General features: G+C 43.2%; 1 non-coding gene across 1 annotated transcript; it reads left to right on the forward strand.

The window, feature by feature from the left end:
- The first annotated feature begins 9,026 nt into the window (after positions 1-9,026).
- On the forward strand, positions 9,027-9,099 carry TRNAG-UCC (transfer RNA glycine (anticodon UCC)). Its single transcript has one exon. It is a non-coding gene; the product is annotated as a tRNA-Gly (tRNA).
- Positions 9,100-10,093: the final 994 nt, after the last annotated feature.

Below are 10,093 nucleotides of genomic sequence, written 5' to 3' on the forward strand. Positions count from 1 at the left end.
TGCGGAGTCTTAGCCATTGCACCACCAGGGAAATTTCTGAAATGACCTTTTATTGAGTTAAGCAATTTTAATTTGGGGGGCCGTTTGTTACAGCAACTAGTGTTATTTACCCTGACTTATATAAACCCTTCGGGGAGTGAGGAATTGGCTCATGATGAAAGTGGAAGAAAAGAAAGAAAACCCTACAGAAGTTCTTCAAGGGAGAATGATTGGAGCTTGACCGCTTCTAAGTGAGTTCCGTGTAGTCTTCCGTGTAGGAAGACCATATGACGTCTTCCTCATATGGTACTGCCCCTGCCCCAAAGGAATCACTTCTGAAAGCCATGGCTCTCTGAGTTATCTGAGCACCCCTCATGTGTGAGGTGCTCTTTTGATAGAAGAGGTAATGAATCACTAACTGGATAATGTCAGGGCTCCTTCTGAGGCTGAAGAGATGTTTATAAAGAGGGCAGAGTAATAGAATCACAGCTTCTCTATCCTGGGAGTGGCTAGGAAATGGGGACCCTAAGTCACTGATGGGACAGAATTTGGCACAGATAATGGGCAGGAAGTTATTACATTAAGAGCTGTGACAAAGATGGAAATAATGCTAAGATTTGAGAAGGACCTGATAGAATGTATCACAGGGTCTTCTCTGATGGTCCAGTGGTTAAGACTCCATGCGTCCAGTGCAGGGGACCTGGGTTTGATCCCTAGTCAGAGAACTATATCTCACATGCTGCAACTAAAAAGATCCCACATGCTGCACCCAAGAACCTGGTGTGATCAAATAAATTTTAAAAAGAGAGAAATCATTACAGATCTGAAGTCCCAGTCTCACTATCTGACTCTGTATGTTCATTCATCTGTGCCCTGGGCTGAGAACACTCGATCCCACACAAGAGGTGACCATAGGATGTCTGCTACTCTGGGTACCATCTTCTCATGGAGTTGTCTTTCTTCCTTCTTCCTTGGGAGAGCTTCATTTCTCAGACTCCTACTAAGACCCTCTCACCTTTCCAATGATATTTCAGCCTTTGGAGGACAGATGGATACTCTGGTTTTGGCCTTATTTAATCATCTTTACCCTTCAGACTTTCAACCATTTGATGATTTACATTCAGGAGAGACCAGCATTTTAGGTTACTGCTTTGAATAGTTCCTGCTGCTTTTTGTTATACACACATACATGCACACACACAGAGGTGTTCATCCTCTAAAATATTTCGATATAGTAGTTAAGAGAGAGTCCTCTGATGTGCAATAACTATTCAATGGAAGAAGAAATAGTGTTTTCAACAAATGATGCTGAGACAACTGGATACTTACATGCAAAAGAATTAATTTGGACCTCTAGCTCATGCCATATCAAGACCTAAATACATACAAAACCTAAAACTTTTAAACTCTTTAAACAAAACCAAAAGGCAAATCTTGATGTGCTTGGGTTGGGCAAAGCCTTCTTAGATACTATATCAAATGCACAAGCAATAAAAGAAAATAATAGATAAATTGGACTTTCTGAAATCTAAAACTTTTGTGCTTCAAAGCACAGCACCAAGAAAGTAAGGAGAAAACCTACAGAAGAGAAAATATTTTCAAATCATTTATCTGATAAGGGACTTGTATCCACAGAATGTATAAAGAACTCTTACAGCTCAACCCATTTTTTAAATGAGCAAAGCATTTGAATAGACATTTCCCCAAGGAAAAAATATATATACATGATCAATAAGCACATGAAAAGATGCTCAACATCATTAGTCTTTAGGGAAATGCAAACCAAAACCATAGTAAGGTGCCATTTCACATCTGCTATGATGGCTATAATCAAAACAGTGGAAAATAATAAGTGTTAGTGAGGATACGTAGAAATTGTAATCATCATACATAGCTAGCTAAGTGGTTAAAAACTGTAAAATGGTACAGATACTTTGGAATTTGCAGTTCCTAAAAACAAACAAACAAACAAACAAAAACAAACCACCAGCACAGTTAACACATGACCCTATGGTTCCATTCCGAGGTATACCCAAGAGGAAAGAAAGCGTATGTCCACACAAAAACCTGTACACAAATGTCGATAGCAATACCATCTGTATCAGCCTCCAAATGGAACCCCAAAGTCCATCAACTGGTGAATGGACAAACAAAAGTGGTGTATCTATACAATGGAACATTACTTGGTCATGAAAAAGGAATAGGGGCACTGATATATGCTAAAACATGCATGCATTCTGAAAACATGCTAAGAGAAAAAAGCCAGTCATCAAAGGTCATATTTCATGATTTCATTTATATAAAATGTACAGAACAGGTAAATCCATTGAGACATAGTATAGATTAATAGAGCCTGAGGGGCTAGGAGATGGAAGAAATTAGGAACCATCTGCTAATGAATACAGGGTTTCTTTGGGGGTGACAAAAATGTTCTGGAATTAGATAGTGATGATAGTCACACAACTCTGTAAATGTACCTGAAAAACACTGAATTATACACTATAAGAGGGTTAATTGTACAGCATATGAATTGCATTTCTTTAAAGCTATTTGGAAAAGAGAGAGGGGAGAAGTCTTTGGAGCCAGACTGCTTGAGTTCAAACCCTCGTTCCTCTGATCACTCCCTGATGAATGATCATTTATCCCTGCTGTGCCTCACTTTCCTCCTGTGTAAAATGAAAATAATAGCAATACCAGCCTCATAGCATTGTGAGGGTTACATGAATTAATGGAGCAACTCCTGGCACAGAGCAAGCACTCCATAAAGTGTTAACTGCTATTATTATTATTGCTATTTTATTATTATTATTTTTGGGCCACACCATGCAGCATCTGGGATCTTAGTTCCTTGACCAGGGATTGAATCTGTGCCCCCTGCCATGGAAGTGCAGAGTCTTAACCACGGGGCAGCCAAGGAAGTCAATGTTGTTTTTATTATTAATGACCTATGCCCTTATGTACAATGATGCTGGTCATTTGTACATAAATCAAGAGCCAAAGAAGACTTGTGAGCAGGGAAGGCTTGGTTCAGAGAGATGTCCACAACCAGAACCAAGGCTTGGAGATCTGAGTAGCTCCCATGTTGAAAGAACCACTCATGAAACTCGTAGAGCACTTAGCACATCCAAATACACATAAATACAGAGTCTGGCTCCAGATTTTTGGCTGGAGTCCATTGAGAGTTATGAATCCCTCTTTGAACAATGGCAGCTATTATTAAAATCTAGAGGCTTTGAATTGGATGCTTTCTCCAGCCCAGACACTGATTCAGAGCTGCAGCATTCTAAATGGCGAGGCTAGAAATTGATGCTGCTTTTGAGCTGATTTATGGAGAGGTTTCTTGATCTGGGTCAAGTTCCTGCAACATTTGGAAAGTGACGACTATAGCATCATTATTTCCCCCAAATGACCAAAATTACAGCCGGTAACTTGAGGCCAGTAAATTTCCCTGCAGCAGATGTTAAACTCTTTTAAAAAGATGATTAACAATGGGAGACTTGGGCTGTATGGCAGAGCAACCAATGGGGTGGTGTGGCTGAAGTCGACGTGTGAGGTAAGAGGCACATCCAGACCCCCGTGGCGTGGTGGGGAGCCCAGGCTGGAGGCTGTAAGAGCCCACAGGTCGTGATGTAAATCAAGCCTGTGGTCCTGGGTGGCTGGACATGTGGTGCTGTGACAAGAGACCTAGGCTGGCTGTTGGGAGACCCCGGGCTCGAGGCTTCCTTCTGCCAGCAGTGTGACTCAGGGCTAACTATTTCCCTTCTCTGGGATAGAGTTTCCCCTTGCTTTAAAATGAGAAGGGACCACATTCAGTGATCTCTAAGGTATTTCGTGAGTTTAGACTGATTTGTTTGATTACTTAAGAAGAAAGCAAATAAATCATTTGTTAGCTGCTTAAGAATCTGTGCTTTTTTTAGATGACATGACTGCAAAAGAACCAAATGAGTTAGTTGTACAATTATGATGATGCTTGTTTCACATCACCACTGCCAGAAAGTATGGGAGTGAAAGTATGAGTGTACTCATATGCATACTCAGGAAGTATGAGTATACTCACTCGTACCACCAGTGAGTATGCCAGAAAGCATAGGGACGGGTTCCCCTGGTGGTCCCATAGTGAAGAATCTGCCTGCCAATGCAGGGGACACGGGTTCGATCCCTGGTCCGGGAAGATCCACATAATATGGAGCAACTAAGCCCATGTACCACAACTACAGAAGTCCCTGCACGGAGAGCTCCACAACAAGAGAAGCCCACTTACTTCAACTAGAGAAAGCCCCTGCTCACTGCAATGAGAGAAAGCCTGTCTGCAGCAATGAAGACCCAGCACAGCCCCCAAACAAATAAATTTTTTAAAAAGGCATAAGGATGGATCCAAAGAGGTTACCCTGGGATACCCAAACCAGGTTTCTGGGTTCAGACACAAATGTTTGCTGCCTGAGGACAAGGCTCCATCCAAGTCTCCTTGAGAAATGTTATGTAGCTTTTACTCATCTTTCCAGTAGGTAAGTTCTCTACCTGTTCATCTCTCCTCCCCTTTCCTGAAGGTTCGTCATCTACCCAGGAGATTTGTGGATCAACGACTTGATATGTAAACCCATGCATATACACATTTGTTGGGGAGAGTTGAGTGGTCTTCTAATGAAATTCTCCAATGAGGGCATCTTGAGACCCCCTTCTTCAGCATTCCAAGCTCTCTAACCATGCTCCCAGCTTGAGTCCACTGGGGAATGAAAAGGAATTAACCCAATGGATAGGATCATTGAGACCCTTTAGAAAAGTTCCAGAGGGTCTTTGCTTTTTTATTCCTTTGTCTCTTCCCCCAGCACTAAGGGGGAAATGGCCCAGATCCTATACCTCATAGCATTTCAGCCACAGGGCTCTGGGGAGTAGATTTGAGTTGGTCCAAACTCCTACTTAAGCGTTAAGGAAAGGGCTTTGTTTGACTGAAGCTTCTGAAAAGCAAAAACACTTTTTTTTTTTTTTTCAATCTTAGGACGGAAAATCCCAACAGAATTTATCAGCCCTGTCCCTGTCTCATAAGAGGACTTCTATAGAGAGGCAGCTTCAGAAGCAGCAAGGTCTTAGGCAGAAATCAGGTAGAATGCCACTGTCTCTTTCTGAAATTCATCTGTTGTCGATTTTTCATATAACCTAGTCCAACAAATGTCTGCTTTGTCATCATCAACTCCTTCTTGACATTTTTGTAAATGGTAAAACTTTATGATAATCGTTAGTCACTAGACACATGGAGTTCACTTTTTCTGTGGATCCTTGCTGCCTCCAAAGGGCTACATCTGCAGTTGCTTTAGCTTTGCCCTGGGTTTGCTTTCGCGTCTGACTAGAGTAACTCTGGGGGTGTGAAGTAAAGAGAGAGAGGGCGGAGCTCTGCTGAGTCCTGATTGGCTGAAACCTGGCTGCGCTTTGGAGGGCAAATGTCCATCAGCCTCACATTCAAGGCAGCTCATTGTGGGGTGACAGCTGCAGAAGGGAAATAAAGCTGTGCTTAATTTATCTTTTACATAGCGTAAAGGAGCTCTTAAAACTGTTCTAAGCACAGAGCCAAAAATGTCTGGTTCAATAGATTCTGCACTTGTTCATTCCGTAAAACACAATGGCTCTTCTTAAAAGAAGACAAAAATATAAAGGATACCTAGATCGTGCAGTTCGTGCAAACTGCCCTTTGTGAATGGCGTGGAGGATGATGGCCGCGAAGGGTGGACGCTCCCCATTCCTGTGCTGGTAGAGCTGGGACCGGGTTTACTAAGGCCTGAGGTCTGCAGTTGCCTTGCACACCTTACAAAAAGTATAGCCTCTGATAGTGAATGCAGCTGAGTCTTTATTGAATGACTGAGTTACTTAGAGATAGAATTATGAACATAAATAATCCCTTAAAGGAATTATTGAATTTGGGCTGAAGGTGAACTGACCCCAGGGTTTATTCTGGAAGCTGAGCTTTTAAAGAAAATGCAGACCATTTCTCTGGAGAGTGGAGATGTCTATCATCTTGATTTCTGGCTACTTGAGGGTTTTATTACATTGAAGAGTTGGAATGGGTGGGAATGGGTGGTTGTAGAACTAGAAACACAGGCAAAAGTCAGGTGTAGACATAACTAAGAGTAGCCTTGAAGATGTATGACAGGGGATTTCTCTTGAGCTCCAGTGGTTAAGACTTTGCCTTCGAATGCAGGGAACTAAGATCTCACATGCCCTGTGGCCCAAAAACCAAAACATAAAGCAGAAACAATATTGTAACAAATTCAATAAAGACTTAAAAATAAATGAGAAGAGTGTTAGAATTATAGATTAATTTGCAGGGTAGGCTTACCATAATAACATAAACAATAAAACAAACAAAAAAAGATGTATGATAAACGCAGCCTCCTCTGGCATGGCCCTCTCCCTGCCACCCCATCCTTGGTTGCCCTGGGGGGATGTAACATTCAGAAGAATTTACCAGCTGAATATACCACAGCGCCTACCCGAACCCCAAATACAGAAGAGAACTTCCTTCAGAGAAACTAAATAGGAAAGTGCCTCATATCCCATTAGGGTCCTATGTCTCTGAGACAGTTTCTGCATCTTGTTTTTTCTTTCCTTCTGGAACTCTGATTAGAAATGTTAGTCCTCTTTATTCTTTTGTTGTTGTTGCCCTGTGAGGCATGTGGGATCCTAGTTCCCTGACCAGGGATGGAACCACGTCCCTGTGTATTGGAAGCATGGAGTCTCCCAATACAGGGATCGCTAGGAAAGTCCCAGCCCTCTTCATTCTATCCTCCATGTCTCTTAATGTGCGCAAAGGTGATCCTCTGCTCTAGACTCCTACGCAACTTCTACTTTATGCTATGAAGTGGGGTACAGACATCATTTCTTCTGCCATTGCACGTTTTAGTCTTGACTCCCTAACTTGACTGCAAATCCCTTGAGGACAGAAAACCCGTCTTATGTGCCATTTGTATTCCCATAGCGTTTGGCTCAGTGCTTGATACAGTAAGTGCTCAATAAATGCCTTGTTGATACAGGCCCATTTGTTCATGCTCCCCAGCTGTCCCTAGCCTGGGCTGACGCATGTGACCTCATGGGATCCAGATGGGAGCACTGGATCAGGGCACACCCATCCTTTCTCCATCAGCCCTTGGAGGGTACAGTACTCTGCTCCACTGGCCTCAACTGACTTCATTTTTTTTTTTTTAATATTTATTTGGCTGCGCCGGGTCTTAGTTGTGAGACACGGGATATTCGATCTTTGTTGCAGCACGTGGGGCGTTTGGTTGTGGCATGTGAACTCCTAGTTGCAGCATGAGAGTTCTAGTGTTCCTGACCAGGAATCGAACCTGGGCCCCTGCATTGGGAGCATGGAGTCAGCCAGTGGACCACCGGGGAAGTCCCAGCTGACTTCCTTTGGCTTGCACCTTTACCTGCACAATCTTTCCAGCCCAGGGAACTTACCTCATGGGAACTCAACCTCTTGTCTCCTCAAGCCAGCTCTGTTTGGCTGCCACCCAGAGTCTTAGAAATACGATCCCCAGGGCACACCTTAAAACTGTGAACAGCTGAGGCCTACTTCTGAACATCAAGTTAGAGTTTGACATGTGACTCTACTGGCTGTGAGACCCTGGGCTCAGAGCCTTAGTTTCCTTATCTGTAAAACAGGAATGATGTGGCGAAAAATAATAGAGGTAATGAAGATGAAAGTCCTTGTCAAATGTTGGGTACAATTATTGTCTGCAAAGCAACATTAAGTGATGGCTGTAACCATTAGACACAGGAAACAGAAACTAGTCTGTACCGCAGCTTTGGAAAAATAGAGTTAAACTGTATTGTTCAGTCTGTCTTTTAAGATTAGATAGAGTTTAAAAAACTCTATCAATCTGACTTTGATCAAAAAGTGCTGAAAGGATAAAAACCAGATTTTTTTCTGAGCTGCAAAATAAAAATTTTTAAAAAGAGAATTGAGTGGTCTATTTAAAACTGAGCACCTTGAACCTATTTGAAGCCCCATGTTCCCTTTAAATCACGTTGCTCCCGAGTTAATAGGTAAGATTACAGTCAGGAAGAATAGAGTAACAGGAAATAAGGGAGAGGATTTAAAACATAAAAAGTGTCAGGCTTCAGAACTTCAAGAATGCTGAATTCCATCTCAGGTCCCAGCATCCTGCCCACTAAGCCTTTGGTGAGGCCACTGCCTTTGCGAGGATCATCTTCTCTCACAGGCTTGAAATCAAAGCCACATGCAGACCTTGCTGCTCCACCTCGTGCCCTCCTCCAGCTCTGCAAGCCAGTTCCCACTCTCCTTGGGGGCGGGGACACCCGAATCTCAAAGCTTTTGTAAGAAACAAGTTCATCCTTGGACACTTAGACACTCTTATGGGAGCAGAGATAGAAAGAGCAAGGACACTACAATGGATGCCCTTTGCCTTTTTTTTTTTTTTTTTAATGAGTCTTTGTTACAGACTTACGCTCATTTCTTCCCAACAAACTAGTGCTCTGGGAACTGAATAGGAGAGATTAAATTCCCATTTTACAGATGAGGACACAGAGACTTGCTGAGTCCCAGTGCTGGTAAGTAACTGATGTGGCATGATAGCTCAGGTTTCCATCTCTTACTCTCCTGGGATTATTTGGAGTGCAGTTGCAGCACCACCACCCATGAAAAAATGATCCTAAGAGCAAGGAGATCCAACCAGTCCATTCTGAAGGAGATCAGCCCTGGGTGTTCTTTGGAAGGAATGATGCTAAAGCTGAAACTCCAGTACTTTGGCCACCTCATGCGAAGAGTTGACTCATCGGAAAAGACTCTGATGCTGGAAGGGATTGGGGGCAGGAGGAGAAGGTGACGACAGAGGATGAGATGGCTGGATGGCATCACTGACTCGATGGACGTGAGTCTGAGTGAACTCTGGGAGTTGGTGATGGACAGGGAGGCCTGGCGTGCTGCGATTCATGGGGTCGCAAAGAGTTGGATACGACTGAGTGACTGATCTGATCTGATAAGAGAAGCAGCTGCAAATCCCATTTCATTGATAGGAACACTGAGGCCCAGGACTCCCTTGGTGGTCCAGTGGTTAAGACTCTGCTCTTCCAAAGCAGGGGGCCTGGGTTCGATCCCTGGGCAGGGGACTAGAATCCATATTCCGCAACTAAGAGTTTGCAGGCCCCACAACTAAGACCTGGTGCAGCAGAATAGATAAATAAATAAATATTTTTTAAAATGCCTGTAAGAGAACCACATGTATATTCCATTTCACTGATAGGAACTGAGGCCTAAGTACTAACTCACGGACCCACCCACAGAGCGTCGTTTTCAAATCTGGATTTTGTGACTTTTTTTCCACCCTCGAAATGGATTTAATGTTATGGATACCAATTCTTCTATAAAGTAGAAACCCATGCTTGATATTTCTGTTAACTACAAGAGTTAATTAGCAACTGAAATTGTAGCTTTCAGTCACCGAGTTCTCCCCATTCTACAAAGCCCTTTCGAATCCTTTGTCTTATTTGGTCCAGACACTCCAGTGCCCATGGTATCAACTAACCAGGATGTCACCCATCTTCATGGAAACTGGGGATCTATGGTGTTTTCTACAAATGCTCACATTTCACAGACTGAGTGGCTGGAAATAACAGGAATTTATTCTCTCACAGTTCTGGATACCAGAAGTCAGAACTCGTGCTGGTTGGGCACTCTCCTCCTCCCCTGAAAGCTCTAATGGGAGAGTCCTTCCTGGCTTCTTCCAGCTTTTGGTGGCTCCAGCCACTCTTTGGCTCATGGCTGTATCACTCCAGCCTCTGTCTGTGTCTTCCCATGGCCCCTTCTCTGTATGTCTCTTAAGGATGCTTGTCATTGGCTTTAGAGTCCACTCTGATAATGCAGGATGGTCTCGAGATCCTTAACTTAATTTCATCTGCAAAGGCCCATTTTCTATACAAATCCACGTTCACAGATTCTGCCGATTAGCACGTAGGTACATCTTTCGGGAACCACCATTCAAACCCTTGCAGTGGTTTATATGTGTTACACCATCCAATCCTCAAAGGGTGGTTACCCTGTGGGATAAGTAATAGCAGTGTCCTGGTTTTACAGACAAGGAAGCAGGCTGAGAAAGGTCTGTAA

The sequence above is a fragment of the Bos javanicus genome, chromosome 23 (assembly GCF_032452875.1).
Source record: "Bos javanicus breed banteng chromosome 23, ARS-OSU_banteng_1.0, whole genome shotgun sequence".
In the NCBI taxonomy this organism is placed as follows: domain Eukaryota; kingdom Metazoa; phylum Chordata; class Mammalia; order Artiodactyla; family Bovidae; genus Bos; species Bos javanicus.